The sequence below is a fragment of the Homarus americanus genome, unplaced genomic scaffold (assembly GCF_018991925.1).
Source record: "Homarus americanus isolate GMGI-L3 unplaced genomic scaffold, GMGI_Hamer_2.0 scaffold56333, whole genome shotgun sequence".
NCBI classification, from domain to species: domain Eukaryota; kingdom Metazoa; phylum Arthropoda; class Malacostraca; order Decapoda; family Nephropidae; genus Homarus; species Homarus americanus.
Genome location: NW_024734940.1, coordinates 7,587,901 through 7,610,400, shown reverse-complemented (window position 1 = coordinate 7,610,400; position 22,500 = coordinate 7,587,901). Strand labels below are relative to the sequence as shown.

The following is a 22,500-nucleotide window of genomic DNA, read 5'->3' as shown; positions in this document are numbered from 1 at the left end:
AGTGACAGGCCTACACTGATCGGTCCAATGGCGACAATCGCCACCCTCAATCATCAACGGCAGTCTCAAACGGCAGTCAATCTCTCGCAGTCTTCACTCTCGCAGTCAAGTGGGTTCTGACGGAAACCCTGAAATGAACTCACTGTTAGCTCTTGTTAACTTTATCACTGCTCTATCTAACCCTGTCTGAGATTGAATGAGACTTACTTGTTATACTGCAATAGCGCAGCACAGGTGACTAGACCACGTGACTATTTCTGTGGACGGACGCGCAGGGATGTCCTGTAGGTCCAATCGCTTTCACGTGACTGAGGACCAGCCAGCGTCGCGTCTCTCCAAGGCGCTAGCTTAGGCCTACGTGACATATTTTCCGCCTAACTAATAACTCCTTGGGACACCCGTGACATTATTCAGACTGATAAACGATCTATAATAATTTCAAATTCAATAATAATCCCTTAACTTCATGAATCGCATCATTATTAATTCGGCAAATTACATTTAATATCATATAGGCCTAGTTCCACAACCTCCCACTATGTGCGGGGAGCGCTCTCTTCCCTCAGACGACCTTGAAAGCTCAGTATCGCTAATGGCGGGCATTTGAAATTTCTGAATATTACATATATATATATATATATATATATATATATATATATATATATATATATATATATATATATATATATATATATATATATATATATATATATATATATATATATATATATATATTCAACACCTCACCCCTCCAGGATTCGAACCCACGATCCTGTGACCGGGGAACGTTACCTCTGGGCCACCAGGACACTAAAAGCAGCCCTAGACTCTGTTATATTTCACACAAAGCCTGTTCAACGAGCTTATGGCGCCGTGAACCTCTAATGGGGAGTACCCGTGTGTAGTGATGGGTTGTCAGACCACAGCTTACATCTCAGAAACAGTCAAGACCTGACCCGACATTAGGGGGGTCAAGTGTAAGGGTAACCCTCGCGGCTGCCCAAGGGTTACAAATCAACCAGGCTCCCCTCCACACGTCACACGGCTCCAACAAACATGTAAGAAACCACCTACCGACTCTCTCCCAATATACACAACTACAGTACATCTCAGACAAGGCCCAGACCTAACCTCACATTAGCCAGGTAAAATGTAACCCTCGAGCCCAAGTCAAGGGGCCACAAATCAACCAGAGCCTCTCATGTCACACGGCCCCACCAACGATGTTAACAGCCAAGCATTCTTCTGAAGATTTCTCCAGAATATACAACAACTTATAGTCTCAGAAAAAGTCCAGACCTGACCCTACATTAGCGAGGGCAAATGTAAGGAGACCCTTCGCCGCCCCCCTGATCAGCTCAACCTGACGGCTGGTCTTCCAATATATAGGACGTCCTAGTCCTCCCTCAGGAGAGTGTGTCTTGTAACCAAGAAGGGCCAGCAACTACGTCCCCAGTCCCGCTCGTAGCCCTCCCTCAGGTGGAGCAGCGAGAGGGAGTCAGAGAGACAGAATCAGAGAGAGAGACTCACAGGGATCGGAGGAGGAGGTCCACCACAACCCAGTCCCGCTCACGGGAGGAGAGTCACGCAAGACTTCCCTCCCCGACTTCCCTCCGGTGTCCCAGCTAAGCAGTCGCCCTCCCGACACCAGTGTTCCAGCTAAGCAGTCTCCCTGCAAGGCCTCCCCTAGGTCACGTGAGTTTTTGTCAGAGCTTTCCATGGGATGAGTTACTTACGTGGGAAGTGTATTCATTTCATGTTCGTGTTCGAGAATCAGTGTCTAGTAACGTAATATGATGTCCTAGTAACGTAAATATAATGTCCTAGTAACTTCGATAGAAGGTGTTATTAATGTGTCCATGTCATTGTCGTAATTAATAAACAGTTGTAACGAAGCAAGCGGTGTTTGAGAAGTCGTCCTTAAGAACGTAATAGATGTGTGTTGACGTATGAGATAAGACAAGTGTAAGTCCAGTTCAAATAACTAACACGGCCACGCTACCAAAGTCTTCCTCTCTTTATACTCTCTTACTAAATATTCTATTTGTATATATGTAATCTTCTTCTTGTGAGATTTGTCTCATTATACGTGCCTCTTAGGTGAGCAGAGTAACGTTTTACCAAATGTGGCTTAATTATGCGGTTATTTGGTAAATACCTGTATATATAAGCAAGCGCTTCTAAGATAACCACACACTGCCTGGTATCTACCAAGTGTCAGATAAAGATTATGAGAGCGTGTACGTATCTTCATTGTTTAGCGAAAGAAAACAAGAAATCTTGGTTGAGTAATCAACGTCTCGGAGGGCTGACGAACACTACAGGACCTTGGCCGAAGTGCACTGTGCCAGTACCTTTACCTCTCGTGGACCGACCTGTACCTCTGCAACTCATTATCAGTATATCTGTTTATTACTAGTAAGTATGAAACCTGTGTATTCTCTCTTATTTCATATCTCACCAGCTTTACAAAATACATTTTCTGTTCTTACTTTTATAAGAACATAAGAACATAAGAAAATAAGGAGTCTGCAATAGGCCGGTTGGCCTGTGCATGGCAGCTCCTGTCGAGAGTTACTGCCACTCTCTATCATCCATGAATCTATCTAGCCTCCTTTTGACACTTTCCAGCGTTCCAGCACTTACTACAAAGTTGCTAAGCTTGTTCCACTCGTCCACCACCCTATTTGTAAACCAGTTCCTTCCTATCTCCCTCTTAAACCTAAACTTATCGAACTTAAATCCGTTGTTCCGAGTCCTATCCTGCTCGGATATTATAAGAACTTTATCTATATCACCTTTATTGATTCCTTTCACCCACTTGTACTTCTACCATATCTACCCGCACTCTTTGCCTTTCTAGGGAATGCAAGTTAAGTTTCTTTAACCTATCCTGATATGGAAGGTTTCTAAGTCCCGGAATCATTTTCGCCATTCTTCGCTGCACCGACTCTAGTGAATTGATATCCATTCTATAATAAGGGCACCAGAACTGAACCGCATAATCGAGGTGCGGCCTGACTAGCGCAAGATATAGTTGCAATAAGACCTCTGCACTCTGATTACTTACATTTCTAGATATAAAACCCAATACTCTGTTTGCCTTATTTCGAACATTAACGCACTGTATTCGAGGCCGTAGGTCCTGGGCTTACAAGTACCCCTAGGTCCCTTTCACAAGTCGACTTCTCTAGGTCGATGTTGTTAAGGCTGTACATTGACAGTATTTGTTCTTCCAATATTAAGTACGCTGCACTTGCTGGTGTTGAATTTCATTTGCCATTTTTCAGACCACCCCTGCAGTTTATTTAGATCCTCCTGTAATTCATTTGCATCCTGCCCTGTATTAATCTGGCCCCCTATTTTGGTGTCATCTTCAAACTTGCTTATGTCACTGCTGATCCCAGTATCTAGATCGTTTATGTAGATTATGAACAAGAGTGGGCCTAGTACTGACCCTTGGGGAACCCCACTGGTTACACGACCCCACTCAGATTTAACACCATCTACGCTGACCCTCTGCGTTCTATCGGTGAGCCATGATTTTATCCAATTTAAAACTTTCCCCTCGATACCATGAGCCTTAATTTTTCTCAGAAGCCTCTGATGCGGTACTCTGTCAAATGCTTTGCTAAAGTCTAAGTAAATAACATCGCAATTTTCGTCATTATCTGCTATCTCGAAGACTTTCCTAAAAAATGTCAGCAGATTTGTTAGACAAGATTTTCCCTTTGTAAACCCATGTTGAGAGTCGTAGATTAATTTGCTTTTCTCTAAATGCAATCGGATGTTATATGCTATAATTGATTCAAGAAATTTCCCCACTACTGAAGTCAAACTGATCGGCCGGTAATTTGACGCTGATGCTCTGTCTCCCTTTTTGAATATGAGTACTACATTTGCCTGTTTCCGCAAGTCTGGCACAACCACTATGCCCTTGTCGTAAGATTTACCAATTAGATATAATATTTAATACCTGGTGCATGTCAGTTTTTTCTGTTATGTTTTTGAGATGGTAGCGCATTTGTGACGCTGAATTTATTGAGGAAGAACTGAAACACATTCGTTCCATTGCACAAAACTTGGGTACCCTTCATTGTTTATTGATCATTGTTTTAAAAGGGCTAAAAAATCCTTTTATTCTACTCAAACCAGGCAAATTCCTACACATAAGAATATTTTGACTCTGCCTTATCGCAATTAATTTGTCCCGTTAGTTCAGTCCCTTAAATTATTAAATATTAATGTTGTTTTTAAGTATGACTCAATCATTACCATTATATTAATCAAGAATAGCTCAACTTTGAATGTAAATGGAAGTGTTTATTGCATTCCATGTTGCAACTGTAGTGTAGGTCAGCCTGGGAAAGCATTGCAACTCAGAATCAAACAGCACAAGTACAATATCGGAACAGCATCTCAAAGCAGTGCACTGTTCGTTCATGTTAGGAATAATATATAATCATCCCATGGATTGGGAAAACAGCTTAGAAGTGTACAAATCATCATGTGTTACATTTTTAACCTTGGGCCACTGACACATAAATTTGTGTAACATAATATCAGTTTTGTGCTGACCATCACAGGGAGGTACTTCAGCCTGGGAAGATATTGAAAGCATAATGTATTGTCTAATGGTAGACCCTGCTGCCATATGGCATCACAAAAATTGTGACTAAGTCCCGAGTTGCTGATTTGACTTTCTGCCTCATTTACACACAATTGCAGGGTCTCAATTGTTTCTCTTACTTTGACAATACAACATCCATATATTGTTTCTCAATACTGTTTTTGTTTTTTTGTTTTTTATGGGTCTTTATTATTATTATTATTATTATTATTACAGTGTTGTTATTATTATAATTATCATTATTATTTGCATATTTTAATTTAATTTTGTAATTTTTATTATAAATTTTATTTACAATGAATTATAATAATAATAATAATAATAATAATAATATTATTATTATTGTTATTGTTATTATTTTTATTATTATTATTATTATTATTATTATTATTATTATTATTATTATTATTGTTATTATTATTATTATAATTATTACATTTTCACCCCTCAGCCATGATGTAGGTCAGTGTCCTGTACCCGGGTGGGTTAGTACCCGTAAAAAAAAAATACAAATAAATAAATAAATAAATAAATAAATAAATATATATATATATATATATATATATATATATATATATATATATATATATATATATATATATATATATATATATATATATATATATATATATATATCTGTGGTAAAGCTTTCAACTCAGGTAAGTATTCAAGACTTTAATATCATCAGTTAATGGCTGAGACTCAATTATTAACTAATACCATGACTATTAACTTCTACTTTCATCATTATCATATATTTCCATCATTATTAACGACTCTTTCCATCATTATTAACAACTATTATCATTATTACTAACAACTATTTCTATCATTATTAACAACTATTATCATCATTGCTAACAACTATTTCCATCATTATTAACAACTTATACCATCATTACTAACAACTATTTCCATCATTATTAACAATTACCGTAACTATTAGCTATTACCATTATCATTATATAATATTACCATCATTACTAACCACTATTTCCATTATAATTAACAACTATTAACTTATAACAACTATTACCATCATTATTAACAATTAATTCCATCATTATTAACAACTATTAAGATCATTATTATGAAATATTACATTCATTACTACTAAATATTTCCATCATTATTAACAACTATTAACATCATTATTAACAACTATTACCGTCATTATTAAATAATATTAACAGTTGTAGTAACACCACTATTATTAAGTATTTCTATCAGAGCAAACTATAGAAGACTTAATTTGGTTCACTCTCGCCTTATCGTATATTATAAAACTCTTCACCTTCAAGGATTAGACAACGTATCTAGGTGAACTTTATCTCTTAGCAACACAACTACTACTACTTTGCTGTCACTCGGAACCGAGTATGACGATCATCCAACTATTATATAATGGTATGAGTTATTAAGGATTTCACTTTCGTTGGTGAGCTCTGAGGTGACTCGAAAGGCCGATACAGGAGAGACAGGGCCGTCCACAGATGTTACACGTGTGGTGGGCTACATCTAGTGCGGGAGGGGCGGCGGCAGCGTCCTTCTGGCGCTGGCGCTTGTCTGCCTCGGTATGCAGTCGGGCTAACTCGAAAATATTGATATCTTCTCGCGTGGTGCTCCTGCAGGCGTTACGGTGTGTAGTGATCGTTTCCCAGATGAGGGGGTTGATTTGGCATTTTTTCAGGTTTGTCTAAAGATTATCCTTATACCTTTTTCGTTGCCCACCAGCGTTATGCTTACAATTAGTTAGGTGACTGAAAAGAACTGCCTTGGCAGTCTACTGCCGTGCATGCAGGTACATGGGCAGTCCAATGTAGTTGTTTATGGATAATGGTAGCCTCGATGTTTCTACAGTTCGTGTCAGTGAGAATACTGGCGATTGTTTTCTTGTAGACTATGTTGGTGAAAGTTTTCAAGTGCCTTCAGGTGCTTCCTGTATGTGACCCATGTCTCTCTGCCATATAGCAGGGTGGGGAGGACCACTGCTCGGTATATGTGAACTGGCCCTTTAACCGTTGATTCTTGCTGGGTTAATGGGGTTGGAACATGTAAAGGTATATAGGGTTTTAGTAGCAAAACCCAACTCTCCTTTCTGTATTTATTAAGATAATATATTATATACAGTTCCAAGTGTATATCACCGTAACTTAAACACTGTAGCTATGAGTGTTAAATGAGGATGGAGGCTATATTAAACAGCTCTTCTCAAATACTTCCTGTTGGTGTGAGGGGTTGAGCGAGAGTGCTTATAATACCTGTCGAGGGAGAACGGTAATATACGTCCTCCCTCGAGAGAAGACGGAACCATTCACGATGGCTCTCAATAACGTCTTCCTCTAGTCAAGGATATCAAACTACTTCTGCAAGAGGTGGCCAAAGAGCCGGCTACTTAATGCCTTAGCTCAGCACTAAGTGACGCGACTTCCCGTGAGCACACCTTGTCACGTGCTCTGAACATGCTACCTCATAACTAGTGGAAAGTTACAGAGGGTGGTAGAGTATAGAAATCAAACGTAATTAACCCATTTATATAAATACTTCTGCCTATAAGACAGGGGCTATTACATACGTGCATCTTTGTAGATAATTTCAGCTCCCTACAGCTGAAGACATAGGTATGGAATCTACCAAGGGCTTGAGATGCACACGTGATCCGATGTTGAATCTCTTCATTGATGTCCACGGTGGTGGACAGGTGGAAGCCGAGATACTGAAAGTGTGTAACATTAGAGAGGGTAGTACTGTTAGGCTGGATGGATGGTGGAGGTGTGGCTGAACCAGGGGCAGGCTGAAGAGAATCTGAGTCTTACATACATTCACCTCGAAGGCGAAGTGTGCCTTCGCATCTGCATAGGTGTTTAGGATCTTCTGTATGTTGCTTTCAGTGTGAGCGACGAGGGTGAGGTCGTCTGCATACTGAAGTTCGGTAATGGAAGCTGAAGACACCTTTGTTCTTGCCTGGATTCGTCTTATGTTGAAAAGTCCCTTCAACCAGTACTGGATGTCCACTCCGTTGGCTAAATTGGCACTGACACGAGTAAGAAAGGCAGCCAAGAAAATGGAAAAGAGAGTTTATGCCAGTACACAACCTTGTTTTAACCCCGTTGGGATTGGAAAGAACACCACACTGGGTGCCATTGTACAGGACACTGCCGTTCACGCCATCGTGGAGTTGCCTCACAATGGTGATGAATTTTGGTGGGCAGTCAAAACGGCTGAGGGTCCTCCAAAGGGCTTCTCTGCTGACTGAGTCGAAGGCCATGTATAGGTCACGAAGCTGTTCTCTGCACTTTTCCTGTATCTGGCGGGCAGCAAAGATCATGTCAGTGGTGCCATGTGATGGTCTAAAGCAGTGGTTCTTAACCTTTTTACTACCACGCCCCCTCTAGGAATTGGTCCTTCCCTCCACGCCCCCCTTGCATCTATGAACAAAACATAAGGCACGTGTAAGGTAAGATAAACATCACCACGTGCTCATGAACACCACAACATCATGATAATCACAACCACATGATCAATAACAAGCATATGATCGTAAAGTTCGTAAACACTACAAGTGACTACAATCACACATGATCATAAACACTACCGTATCATTAACAAACATCACATGATCATAAACACCACATGATTATTAACAAACATCAATGATCACAACATGATCATAAGCACCACTACATGATCATAAACACCACCACATAATTATTAAGTAAATATTAACAAACACCACAACATTATAGTAAACACATCATGATCATAAACACATGATTATTAAGAAACAAATCAATATCATCATAAATACAACTTTACCATAACCACCTGTTACCACCACATGATTTTAAGCACCACCAACTTCTGATAAAATACAAACGGAATTCAAAACTTGCGAATAACAAACAGAGCAACACATGCGTGTTCACAATTCACCAATAAACTTATGGCTGCTTACTATTTTTAGGTAAATATAACAACTGGGATAAAACATACCTCAACAGCCTTAACTGAATAAATGTGAGAGAAGAGGAATTATTGCCACGGACGTGTGCAGAAGACTGGGAGAGAACGGGGCTCACCAGTCACCAACGAGCAGTATACAGGTCCAGGATGAGTTAACCCCCCCCCCCCCCATGGGTTTCGAGGGATAGGGAGGGGGATCAATAAGTACAGAAAATGGTAAGCCCTAAGTAAAAAAAGTAGCCTATAGAAAACTAAAGTTATAAGGCGATACTTTTGCATTTTTTCATAAACTTCTCAATATTAGCCCACGCTCTTGTTAAGAGAATAAACACTATAATTATAATTAGAGAAATTCCTACCTTTTCCCTAGGGCTTGCGCTCCCCCTGGAAGTTACTGACGCCCCCCAGGTTAAGAACCACTGGTCTAAAGCCACATTTAGATTCTGGAAAGAAGGTTTCCGCCTCAGGAAGAAGTCTGTTTAGGAGGACTCAGGTGATAATCTTGCCAGTTATGGACAGCAGCTAGATCCTGCGGTAGTTGGCACAGTCTGACCGGTCTCCCTTGTTATTGTAAATATTGACAATGGAAGCGTCTTTAAGAGCTTAGTGATTTTCTCTTTTTCCCGTGTATTCTCCAGAAGAGAGTGGAGACGGCTGGTAAGCAGAGGTCCTCCTGCTTTATACACCTCGGCTGGGATTCCAACATGCCCTGAGGCTTTGTTATTTTTCATCTGGTTGATGGCAGTAGCGATCTCATTCAAGGATGGAGAATAGTTGAGATGGGTCAGCTCTGGGTGATGAGGGACCTGCTGGGTAGTCAGGATATCCACATCGTTGTTTCGGTTGAGGAGCGAATGGTAGTGCTCTTTCCAGCCCACTTCCCCAACGAGGCCACCTCTGGAAAGATCATCGCCCGTCTGCGGGGTTACTTCACTAGGTGGGGGGCACCTGAGCAAATCTCCACGGATGGAGGCACCAACCTTGCTAGCGGTGAGATGATGGATTTCCTCAAGTCATGGGGGGTCGAGGTGCGGCTCTCGTTGGCCCACTTCCCCCAGTCCAATGGCAGGGCAGAGGCTGGGGTCAAGGCCGCCAAGAGGCTCCTCAGGGATAACACTGGGCCCGGGGGTAGCCTGGACTGCTATAGGACATCCCAGGCCCTCCTCGAGTACCTGAACACGCCTCTGCGGGGGTGAACAAGTCGCCCGCCCAACTTGCCACCGGCCACCAGCTCTGTGACGGCGTTCCTGTGGCCAGACAGCACTATAAGGTGGACCAGCACTGACGGCGGGCACTTCGTATTAGGGAGGTGTGCTTGGCCGAAACCCAGGATGGGATCCTTCTGTCGCGGGGGGAGGTGTTCCACCAGCTGGCTTCCCTAGCTGTGGGCGTGCAGGTGTGTGTGCAGGACGCTGTTACCAAGCTCTGGGATAGGACGAGCATAGTGGTGGAAGCCCGCCCTCACAGGCAGTATGCCATCAGGTTGACTGGCAGTGGCAGGGTGTCCATCCGCAAAAGACGCCACCTGCGATGCGGCGCCACCCCTGTGCCTACCACTCCTGTGGTGCATCACCTATGCCTCCTGGCCCCTCTTCTGCTGTGCCCTCTGAACTCGCGCCCTTTCTCGCACCCCCCCCTCCTGCCCCTCCCCAGTCGGGCGTGGCCAGGCCTGGGAGAGGCTGCAGGCCCTTGGGTTGGTTGGCTGACTACGTGGTGTAGTGTATGTGGTGTAAAATTAGCTTAGAGTTTTTTGTGTGTGTGTGTCTTTGTTTGACTGGTTTTTTCTTGCATTATTGTTTTTTATGACTGCATTGTTTCCCTTTCGTTAGTTCAAATGTGCATTGTTATTTCCTTTTAACTTGGGGGTAGATGTGAGATTGTGAGATGGAGTACCATCTAACGATATGTTTTCCCATGTGTGGAGGCGGGAGTTGGTCTGTGGCAGCGCCGGGTTGCCAGTCACTGTCTGACGCTACAAGAGTAAAATCTGCAAAGAACCTGGTCTATTATTCAAATTTCTCACAGAAAGTTTGTCAGTGATTTGTATCAAACAGAACTGTAAACGAGAGCGGAAGAACGAGAAGCAGAGAAGGAAAAGAGAGAATCAGAGGACAAACGACTACAACTTCAACGAGAAGCAGAGAAGGAGAAGAAGCAAGTAGGAGACAGACGACTACAAATACAGCGGGAAGCAGAGGAAGAGAGGTTCAAACTACAATGAGAGATTCAGAAAACAAAACTAGGTGCAGGTCAGTCTCCTGGCAGCTCATCAAACAACCGATATATGATGAAGACATCGACGATGTGGACGCCTACTTGGATCGCTTTGAAAGGTATGCAACAACAAGTAAGTGGCTGCATGATGAATGACCAACGAATTTAAGTCCTCTGTTAACAGGAAAAGCTCTTCAAGCTATGAAGCTGTAAAGGCTGCCATACTGAGACGATATATGTTAACTGATGAGGGATACAGATAAAAATTTAGGCATAACTGCCCAGAGAAAGGTGAAACTGTTGCCCAGTTTTCTTCCCCATGTGTTTGTACTTTAACAGGTAGATCGACCTTTCTGGCATAGAACAGAATTATGAATCACTAAAGGACTTAATGTTACGGGAACAGTTCCTGAAGAAAAGCAGGTCTGAATTAAGACGTTTCTAAAAGAGCGAACACCTAAGACGTTAAATGGCTTGGTGAGTTTAACAGAAAAATACCTTGCAGCACACGGTGGTCCAATGTGGAATCCGGTAAAGTTTCCGAAAAATAGGTAAAACAAGCCATACGAAAATATTCAAAAGTCAAATTTAATAGCAAAGAGTTGTTGGTCTCGTGAACAAAATCGTACAACGAGGTTTTGTTTCCTGTGCAACCTAAAGCAGAGGGCAGAAAGCTCATGAGATGACCCCACGTGTAAAGAACATCAAATAAGACAAGACTGGTGCATGCGTAGATCAACCTACCTCCACAGTAACCCTACCCACAGGCGAGGAAATTCCCATGATCATAAGTTCAGGCTCGATTAATGATGATAATAATAATAATAATAATAATAATAATAATAATAATAATAATAATAATAATAATAATAATAATAAACGGTTTATTAATAGAGTTGCAGCCGGTGGCTGAAAATAAACAAACTTACATTTGATCTAGACATAATGAAATGCGTTGAATACAATTACAGGGCTGTACAGTACATAAATCAGGGGCTATTTATTATTTTAACAATAAATGGGATGGTGCTATTCTTATATCTATCAGATTGGGCTCTTATGGGCTGAATTTTGTTGTAGTGGCGGACTGGGCGAGGTGGGCGGGGGACTGCTGGTGGCAGGAGGTGGCGATGACGAGGATGGTGCAGTATTCCACTGCCAAACCTTGCTAGTGCTTGGTGGTGGAGGTCACTGAGGGATGGCATTTCCAGGGTGGAGAGAGCGTTGTTGTAGCCGGAGTAGTCTGCGCCGAGCATGATTCTGCAGGCCCTTTTCTGTACCTTCTCTAGCTGGCGTTGTTGGGTAGAGTTGAGAGAAGACGACCAGGCTGGTGATGCATACGTTAGTTTGGGGAGAATAAAGGCATTGTAGATAGTCCTCAGCTCTGGCGTGGGTGCCCCAAGTGACCTAAGTCGTCGTAGCATGTAGAGTCGGTACGAGGCTGCCTTGGTTGTAACACCCAGGAGTTTGGCAGACTGCACTAACTGGAGAGGAAGGGCACCCACTGTGACTGCTGGGAATTGCACTGGAGTGGTGGCGGTATTGATGTGCATGACTACGGTTTTGGTGTGGGTGAGGATTTGAAGACTACCTACGGTTATATTAGGGAACAACAAGTGAGTGTTAAGAGATACTGGTTGTACGGGAGTAGTGGTCAAGGAGAAGTTCGTTCAACCTGAGCAGAAAACTGATGGTATCAAGAAGTGCCTGTTGATTGTCCAGTCGCCAGAATCATAGTGAATACACCTTAAAATAGTGGTGAGGTGGAGGCAATGTGTAGGAGGGATGCCAGTTGTGACCTCATCATATGGAAGATCCAGGGTGTGACACAGCCAGATCTAGAATCAGACTCCACTCGGGCAGATGGGGGTAGTGTTGCCCGAGACACCCTGTAATGCTGATCACTACATCTCGAAAGAAACTTCTGACAACATGGAAGAATCTTCACTTGAGAAACTTCACAACACCTTTTCTACTTCCTGTGAAGATCTATTCCTCGACATGATGGTAGCTGGTGCTGACTTTGGAGGAGCAGTAGTGACATGGGCACAAGGGCGGAAGTGGAAACAACCAGTGCGCTCCCTTAAAGTTCCACTAGAGGGAGAGGACCTGAAGGTATCATTACCACTGAGTAACAGGAGTCGGACGAAAGTTTACAAGAATTGTTACGACACCAACACCATTCTCAGGACTGTAATTTACACCCTGTTAAAAAGGGGAACTTTGGTATAGGATACATAACAAACACGGTAGTTAGGTAAAGCAGTAGTTGGTGCCTTTTCGGCGTAGAAATAAAATTCTCACGCTAGCTCATGAATGTCTAATGGGAGGTCTCATGGGGAGTAGGAAAACTGAGGACAGGATATTGTCTAGTTTCTACTAGCCAGGGGTAGTAGCCGATGTCAAGAAATAGTGTAAAACTTGTGATGTTTGTCAATGGACTATACCCATTACCGAAGGGCAAGGTCAGTAAAGTCCTATTAGTATCCATGCCACTCCATTTCAAACTGTTCCTATTGATATAGTAGGTCCCTTTCATACAGTATCCTCACAAGGCAATCGTTACGTTCTAACTCTTGTAGATTACTCCACAAGATGGCCTGAGGCAGAACCTTTGCCAGACGTCACAACGGAGAGAGTAGCCGATGCACTAATGGGGATATTTTCGAGATTAGGATTCCCACAGGAGATGATCTTAAGTGACAGAGGTGTGTCGCTTAATAAGTGTCAAGCAAGATTTTACCACTCCTTATCACCCTATTGCTAACGGCCTCAACGAGAGATTCAATCTTATCCTAAAGTCTATATTGACTAAGAATATGTGTCAAGAACGACCTACTGACTGGGATTGTTACTTACCTGATGTGTTGTTTAGCTTATAGGGCGGTTCCTCAGGCTAGCACAGGCTTCCTATCTTTCGAACTGTTGTATGGATGTACTGTAAATGGTCTTCTTAGTATACTGAGAAGTTGTGGATAGGTAAGGAACAAAATCAAGAAAGACAAAACACTTATACCTATGTGATGGAAATCAGGAACAGACTTGAGGAAATTTGTCACCTTGCACATGAAAATTTGAATAACTTTAGTAAAATTCAAAAGCACTATTATGACAAGAAAGCCAGACAACGTACACTTGAAACAGAGGATAAAGTACTAATACTGTTACCAACTGATACCAACAAACTTTTGTTAAGTTGGAAGGGTATCCGATTACTATGTATGTACAACTTAGTGTGTATGAATTCTGCAAATATAATAGCACGTTAACAGTTTTTTCTTTGATTTAAAATTTTACGATTTACATATATACATAAATATTACATATTAACATATTTAACATATTTTTCTGTAAGATATTTGGATGACTTTTCTTATAAAATACACTTGATCATCCTTTTATTATAATATACTCTGCCTTTAATAAAGGATATAGTCTCCTTAACATTATAATTTTCCTTCCTACTTAACCACAAACAGTAAATATAATCTGACATTAGCATGACCACTGTATTCTTATCCTTATTATTGCTACAGTTAATATTAAACATTAAGAAATGCAGAAATAATTTGCTATTGACATTGCAGACTGTATTCAGGAAATTTTTAAAACATTTAATTATCTCTTTGTCATGGAAACAAAAGTAAACTACATGTAATGGATATTCTACTTCACCACATCTTACACAACTATCATCTTGTTTTATGTTTAACATTTTTAGTCTCTGTTTTGTTGGTAGAGTTTCGTGAATATACCTATATATGAAGCCTCTCTGGTGAGGATCCATATATTTACATGTAATATATTCCCAAATAAACGGCCATTTTCTCAGCGGATACTTTTCTTCAACTGCTGGTTTAGTCCAAGTCATTAACATATTGTATACATCTTTACTCCTGACATTGGGAAAGTTATGATGCCTTGCTATCCTTCTTAGGGTATTGATTGCATTACTATAATAAGGCGGAGATAAGTAGAAAACATTATCTGACGGTTTCATTTCTAATAGATAACTGGTCCTTGTACTTGTATAATATGGAGTTAAAGATTTCCTCTTTTCATGGTTTGAAGCAATTTTTATGTAAGTTGTACATAATATAGCAGCTGCCTTACAAAACACATTAACTACTCCAATACCTCCTTGTTTGACAGGTAAATACAGAGTTTGTCTTTTAATTGGCTGGTACATACCACTCTATATGTATTTAAAAATACACGATTCAATTTTCTGTGAGTACATTTTATTTAATGGGACTGTATGGGATAGGTACCATACCTTGAACAAAACTTTTGAGTTAAAAATAAACAATTATTGCTTTTTGGTACAAGGATAATTTTCTGTTTGATAAACAATTAATAGTAATGCTGATATTTTCCAAGATTTTGTTCTAATTCATATTAACAGTTTGTTCATAATTGACATAATGTAGTTCCTAAAATTCTGGAATATTCTACTGATCTCATCCACAACACAGGCCATAAATCTCTCTTCTTTCACTCACCCAAGCCCATAATACTTGTTTTATCTTTGTTTAATTTAGCACCTGTTGCTTCCTCAAACCTTTCTATTTCTCTGCAAACCTCAATTATGGACTGGTGTGTGGCAACAAAGACTGTAGAATCATCAGCATATCCCTGTATGGGAATTTTATGTTGTTTGGTAGCTGTGGGGGAATGATTCTGGCATTGCTGTTTACTGATAAATAAAAAGGTTCTTGGAAAAATATATAGAGAATCATAGAAAGAGGACATCCTTCTCTTAATGATCTTTCAACCCTGAATGACTTACTTTGTATGCCATTAACCAAAACCGTTCTCTCACAATTTCCATACAACATTTTAATCCAGTCTTCATAAACATTTTTAATGCCTAATTTTTCCATTACCCTAAATACAAATTTAATATCAACTCTGTCAAATGCTTTTGACCAATTTAAGTTTATCATGGGACATTTTTGGTTCTCACTACTGACAAATTGCACCACATCCCTAATCATGACATTACCATCTACAGTATTATTGACCTTCCTTTAATACAACAGTGTTGGTCTTTTGACAATACTAAATTAAAAAAAAAGGTTTAATTCTTCTTGCCAATATTTTTGCAACTATTTTATAATCTACATTTAGGAGGGTTATTGGTCTCCAGTTTTCAATTAAATTCAGATTCCCCATTTTAGGCACTAGCTTTATTATTCCTGTATATTGTGAAACACTTAATACTTTATTGTTAAAGATAAACTGAATAACCTCAATGATCTCTACCCTGATAAATTTTCACATATGTTTATAAAACTCTGCAGGTAGACCGTCACTACCTGGGGATCTACCAAGGTTGAGATTATTAATTGCTTCCCATATTTCCTTCTCGTTTACTGGTTTTATTAAAGATTCATTTTCCGATTCCTTTAGTCTTGGTTTGCAATTCTCTATAAAGTTCTCACAGTATTCATCATTAGTTTCAACTCTTTTATATAGATTCCCCCCAAATTCTTTAAATTACATATATTATTCCTTCCATATTCTCTATTTCTTCACTATTTTCTCTCTTAACCTTAGTAATTAATTCCTTGTTTCCTTTATTTTTTTCTTTACAGATCAAATGGCGAGAAAACTTTTCTCCTTCTATTCTGTCTTTTATTCTGGATCTCATTTTAACACTTTCACAAATTTTGTTCCTTACTTCATTTATTCTGATTTTCAGTGCCTTTATTTCTTCATAATTCACATCAAGGTATCTATCTTTTTCATAAAGTTCTCTTAACCTACTTTGAAATAAATTAATTAGCCCATACTTTTCTTGTGACGTTCGTTTACATATTTTTATAAACAAGTTCTTGCATTCTAGTTTAGCACATTGTTCCCACCACTGTAAAATATTCTGGTATGTGCTTATTTTCTCCTTAACATATTTCCAAAACACTCCAAAGCTTTCCTGTGCCTCATCAGAGCTTAAAAGACTACAACTCAGTTTCCAGATACCTTTACCTACTTTTACATTTTTGTTAATGTTTACTTTTGACAGAACCATTGAATGGTCAGAAAAACTGTTTGAAACAGTATCACAATTTACTATTTTGTTCTCAAGCCCCTTAACATAAAGCCTATCAATTCTTGACCCATATTTGTCCCTAACATATGTAAACTCAGGTTGATAATTATGTATAATGGCAACAACCTTAAGTTTTATATTCTTTATAAGGGTTGTTAAAGTTTTGGACACCAAACCTTTGTTGTCATGAGTGCTATAACCTCTCTTGCTGGTAACACAGTTTAAATCTCCCCCAATCATTATATTTTCAAATTTATTTCTGGTATAATATAATAAATCATCAGAAAACAATTCTCCTCCTTCCCTTTTCCTTGTATTTTCAGATGGGGCATAAATGTTAATAATAGGAATTACATGGTCCAGCACGGAAACTCTGACACATAAAATTTGGCCATTCTCATCCATCTCATAGTTTAGTATTTTGAAAGTGGAATTTTTTCTTACTAGTAGTGCAGTTCCTCCTTTTAACAAATGTGTACTGTGTATAATAATTTCGAAATAATTATTTAGGTAATATAATTTCCCTGGATCCTTAACATTATGTTCCTGTATCATAAGGATGTCAATATTATAATACTTAGCAACAGATAATAATAGCATTTGCTTACCTAAACTATTTAGACCATTCGCATTTAATGTTGCAAACATTATATACATAATAATTATTGTTATAATAGTGTAAAAAAAAATAAAAAAACATTTATTTACTTTTTGCTCTTGACGTCTATTTTCCCTTCTTTATCTGTACCATTATTCCCTTTAATCACCTCTTTTTTGGCTATTTCTTTTCCATCCCTCTTACTCAACATCACCATACTACCACTAACTGCTCGTACTGACCAGCTTTGTACATGTTCAACCTTTTCCCACCATGAATCAGCTTTTCTAATTGGATCCATTTTCTTCCCATCATCTTTCTTTCCTTTCCCACATTCTAACCCATTTTCTGTCTGGCTATTCACTTGACCACTGAAATCACTTGGGTTTTCATTGTTTTTATTTTGCTTCGTACGAACCTTTTTCCAGAAGTTTTTGAAATATCACCATTCGTTCCTCCATCTGTTTTCACTTATACCTGATTTTCATCATCACTGCCATTAATTTCTAATCAAATTTTCTCTGGTTTGTTCTGATCTTTCTTGTTTGCATCATTCTTGTTTCTGCTTGGTGACATAATACAGGTAATCTCTACAATTTCCCCTACTCTATCCATGTTTTCATCTGTTGCCACTTCATACTCTGTCCCTGTCATATTTGTTGCTTCCATGTCACCTGCTTTATCATTTTCCATATTTTCATAAGATATTTTACCTTTAGTTTGATCCACATTATTCCTCTCTGTATGTATCTCGTATCTCGGCCTCACATGTAGTGAAGTTTTCCTGTACTGCATTTTCTGAACAATCTGGGTGTGTGGCACCTTCTGGATCTACAGCATCCTGGGTTATAGTCTGAACAGGCACTTCTTCCTTTTCTACCCCATGCTGGGCTGTTGCTGGAACCTGACTTACTGTAACACTTTCTTTTCCTTCCTTAACACCTGCCCTTGAGCTGGAGCTGTGGATCTCACCAGAAAGTTGTATCGCAGGGAAGTCTTCCTCATTAAAAATGTTCACCTTATCTACCTCCTCGGTATGACAATCAATTGCCAAATGACCTTCATGCCCGCATTTATAACAAGTTTTCCTCTGTCCAGCATAAAGGAACGTTAAACTATGGCCACCTACTGTTACTGATGATGGAATGTTGTTCTTTAAATTTAGCTTGAAGGTTCTTGTCTCATTCAACAGTCCGGCCGCTGGTCCTTTTGTGTACTTGTTCAGCCTCTCTCCTTCCACTTTACCATATTTACCTATGATGTTCATTATAATTTCATTTTCCATTTCAAAGGGAGCATCTTTAACTGATTCATGAGTTAAAGTTTTACTAAAATTCATCACTTTAAGAGTCTCATCACTGTTAGGAATTCTTATAGTTTTGTCTTCATATTCCTCACAAAATTTGTCAAAAACAATGTTTTCCCAAAATTTCACCACTGCCTTATGTTTCTTAACCCTTCGGCCCTGGGTGACGTTTCAGAACGTCCGCCTATTCTCGCCACTGTTTAAATGCCCAGCATGGGTTATCAAGTTCTTGTGTGACTATTTTCCTCTCATACCACTCGGTCGGCCACAGGGAAGCTTCTTGAACAAAATTACCTACTTTTGTTTGTTTCATTTTCATTGTTTGTCCATTTTATCATGTTGTATCAAAGTAATATTGCTAAAAGTAGTGTACTTGTATTGTAGTATTACTGTTAAACAATGCTACGATTATGTGGGGTATGCTATAACGAACGGATCCTACTACGAAATATTCCTAAAACGAACGGTTTTACCTATAAAATTGAGAATGCTATAACGAACGAAACTCCTACAGCGAATATTATTTAATTTTTTTTTTTTTTTTTTACTAATTTATTGTTTTTTATGATTAAGTATGAATGATATTCTTTATTTCAGGGGTTTAGATGCATATTTATGCACTTTTTTACAATTTTTACAATTTTATATTATATTTTTCAGTGTTAAGTGGTTGTATTTGGGGGCCTGGAACGGATTAATCCTATAACGAACGAATGCTATAACGAACAAGGTTCTAGAACCAATTAGATTTGTTATGCATTACTTGCACTACCAAACACAAAGACAGCCAGACAGACTGGCGACCGACTGGTGAGTGTTTCCAAGCACTTTTTTACGATAAATTATGCAAATAAAATATTCTAATTGAATTATTTATAGCAAATAAGTATTAAGATCGGTAAATATATACATTATTGGCCACCTCGGACACAAAGGCGAGCTTAAAATAGCTGCTAAGTGAGTAGGGACCACGAGCGTCAGCTGTCAAACCAACACTGTCTCCTTATCTCCCCCCTCCTCCCTCTCTCTGGCGATCACAAAAAGTTTCTAGAGGGTCAATATATACAGTAGTTCTTCTTGCTTAATTTTTATTGTTTTATCATTTTAAAAGGTTAAAAGTTATATTTGGAAAAACTGATTTTTCTCGATTTACCCCCGGGTAGGGGATACTGCCACCAGCACCCTAACCCGAGGCTTAAGGGTAGTTGAAAGCCAACTTTTTGTTCCTGTTTTATTTTCAATATGTCAAATAATGCCTTACATACATTTTCATATTCAGGCTTACATGAAGACAACAGTCTGATAGAGTTTTTTCAGACCACCCCTGCAGTTTATTTAGATCCTCCTGTAATGCATTTGCATCCTGCCCTGAATTAATTTGCCGCCCTATTTTGGTGTCATCCGAAAGAACATAAGAAAATAAGGAGTCTGCAATAGGCCGGTTGGCCTGCGCATGGCAGCTCCTATCGAGAGTTACTACCACTCTCTATCATCCATGAATCTATCTAGCCTCCTTTTGAAACTTTCCAGAGTTCCCGCACTTACTACAAAGTTGCTAAGCTTGTTCCACTCGTCCACCACCCTATTTGTGAACCAGTTTCTTCCTATCTCCTCCTAAACCTAAACTTATCCAACTTGAATCCGTTGCTCCGAGTCCTATCCTGCTCGGATATTATAAGAACTTTATCTATATCCCCTTTATTGATTCCTTTCACCCACTTAAATACTTCTATCATATCTCCCCGCACTCTTCGTCTTTCTAGGGAATGCAAGTTAAGTTTCTTTAACCTATCCTGATATGGAAGGTTTCTAAGTCCCGGAATCATTTTTGTCATTCTTCGCTGCACCGACTCTAGTGAATTTATATCCATTCTATAATAGGGGCACCAGAACTGAACCGCATAATCGAGGTGCGGCCTGACTAGCGCAAGATATAGTTGCAATAAGACCTCTGCACTCTTGTTACTTACACTTCTAGATATAAAACCCAATACTCTGTTTGCCTTATTTCGAACATTAACGCACTGTTTTCTAGGCCGTAGGTCCGGGCTTACAAGTACCCCTAGGTCTCTTTCACAAGTCGACTTCTCTAGGTTGATGTTGTTAAGGCTGTATACATTATAAGTATTTGTTCTTCCAATATTAAGTACGCTGCACTTGCTGGTGTTGAATTTCATTTGCCATTTTTCAGACCACCCCTGCAGTTTATTTAGATCCTCCTGTAATGCATTTGCATCCTGCCCTGAATTAATTTGCCGCCCTATTTTGGTGTCATCCGCAAACTTGCTTATGTCACTGCTGATCCCAGTATCTAAATCGTTTATGTAGATTATGAACAAGAGTGGGCCTAGTACTGACCCCTGGGGAACCCCACTGGTTACACGGCCCCACTCAGATTTAACACCATCTACGCTCACCCTCTGCGTTCTATCGGTGAGCCATGATTTTATCCAATTTAAAACTTTCCCCTCGATACCATGAGCCTTAATTTTTCTCAGAAGCCTCTGATGCGGTACTCTGTCAAATGCTTTGCTAAAGTCTAAGTAAATATCATCGTAATTTTCGTCATTATCTACTACCTCGAAGACTTTCCTAAAAAACGTTAGCAGATTTGTTAGACAAGATTTTCCCTTTGTAAACCCATGTTGAGAGTCGTAGATTAATTTGCTTTTCTCTAGATGCGATCGGATGCTATCTGCTATAACTGATTCAAGAAATTTCCCCACTACTGACGTCAAACTGATCGGCCGGTAATTTGACGCTGATGCTCTGTCTCCCTTTTTGAATATGGGTACTACATTTGCCTGTTTCCACAACTCTGGCACAACTCCAGTGTCTAATGATTTTGTAAATAAGTTTACGAGGGGTCCGCTAATCTGTTCCCTACACTCTTTTAAGACTCGAGGAAAAATTTCATCCGGCCCTGGGGATTTTGTATTCTTTAGTTTATTTATCTTCTTAAGAACATCCTCTTTTCTGATAGTGATATTCTTTAATTTCTCTTCTTCCTTTCCCTTAAATATCAGTTCCACCTCCGGAATTTCATCGCAAATTTCTTCTGTGAAAACTGATAAGAAGTAGCTGTTCAATGCTTTGCTTATTTCTTCACTGCCATTTATAAATTCTCCCCTCCCTGACTTTAAAGGCCCAACTTTGTCCTTGACCTTTGTCCTATATACCTGGAAAAATCCCTTGGGATTCGCCTTGGATTCTCTTGCTATTTTGATTTCATAGTCTCTCTTTGTTTTCCTTACATTTTTCTTAACATTCCTAGATAGTCTTAACATTCCTAGATAGAGACTCAGTCAGGGCTTCTCGTCTCAGATGAATCATGCTACCCAGTCAGGCATAACAACTGTTCATATGTAGTCCAAGTAAATCTTTCATTATGTTTCCCCAACTTTATAAAATATCATCAGACAAAACTGTGAGGATAGTTTGGTGGCTCACTGTACACGGCGAGGCTTTAGGGATCAAGAATACGTACAGTGCTCCAGGTCGCTCTGTCCTCCTCTCGGGTGTTTGTGATTATCTATAAGACCACTGGAGAGTAAGTCTCTAGCGACACTCTAAAGTCATCCTTAAATGATCATGAAGAGTCACCACTACACTACCTCACATACACACACACACACACACACACACACACACACACACACACACACACACACACATTACTTTAATGAAATTTCTAATTGAATTGCAAAATTAAGTAATTCTCTCCGCTAGGCAGGTTA

General features: G+C 39.5%; 1 protein-coding gene across 2 annotated transcripts in view; it reads left to right on the top strand.

The window, feature by feature from the left end:
* The first annotated feature begins 2,276 nt into the window (after positions 1 to 2,276).
* LOC121870600 (sarcosine dehydrogenase, mitochondrial-like) overlaps positions 2,277 to 22,500 on the top strand; it is a 71,925-nt gene continuing 51,701 nt past the window's right edge. Inside the window, exon 1 of one of the 2 annotated variants that reach the window (XM_042372431.1) lies at positions 2,277 to 2,418. The gene's annotated coding sequence lies outside the window, so the exon portion shown is untranslated. Of the gene's footprint in view, positions 2,419 to 19,549; positions 19,574 to 22,500 lie in introns of those variants that run through there. The other variant, XM_042372432.1, reaches the window with a different exon arrangement.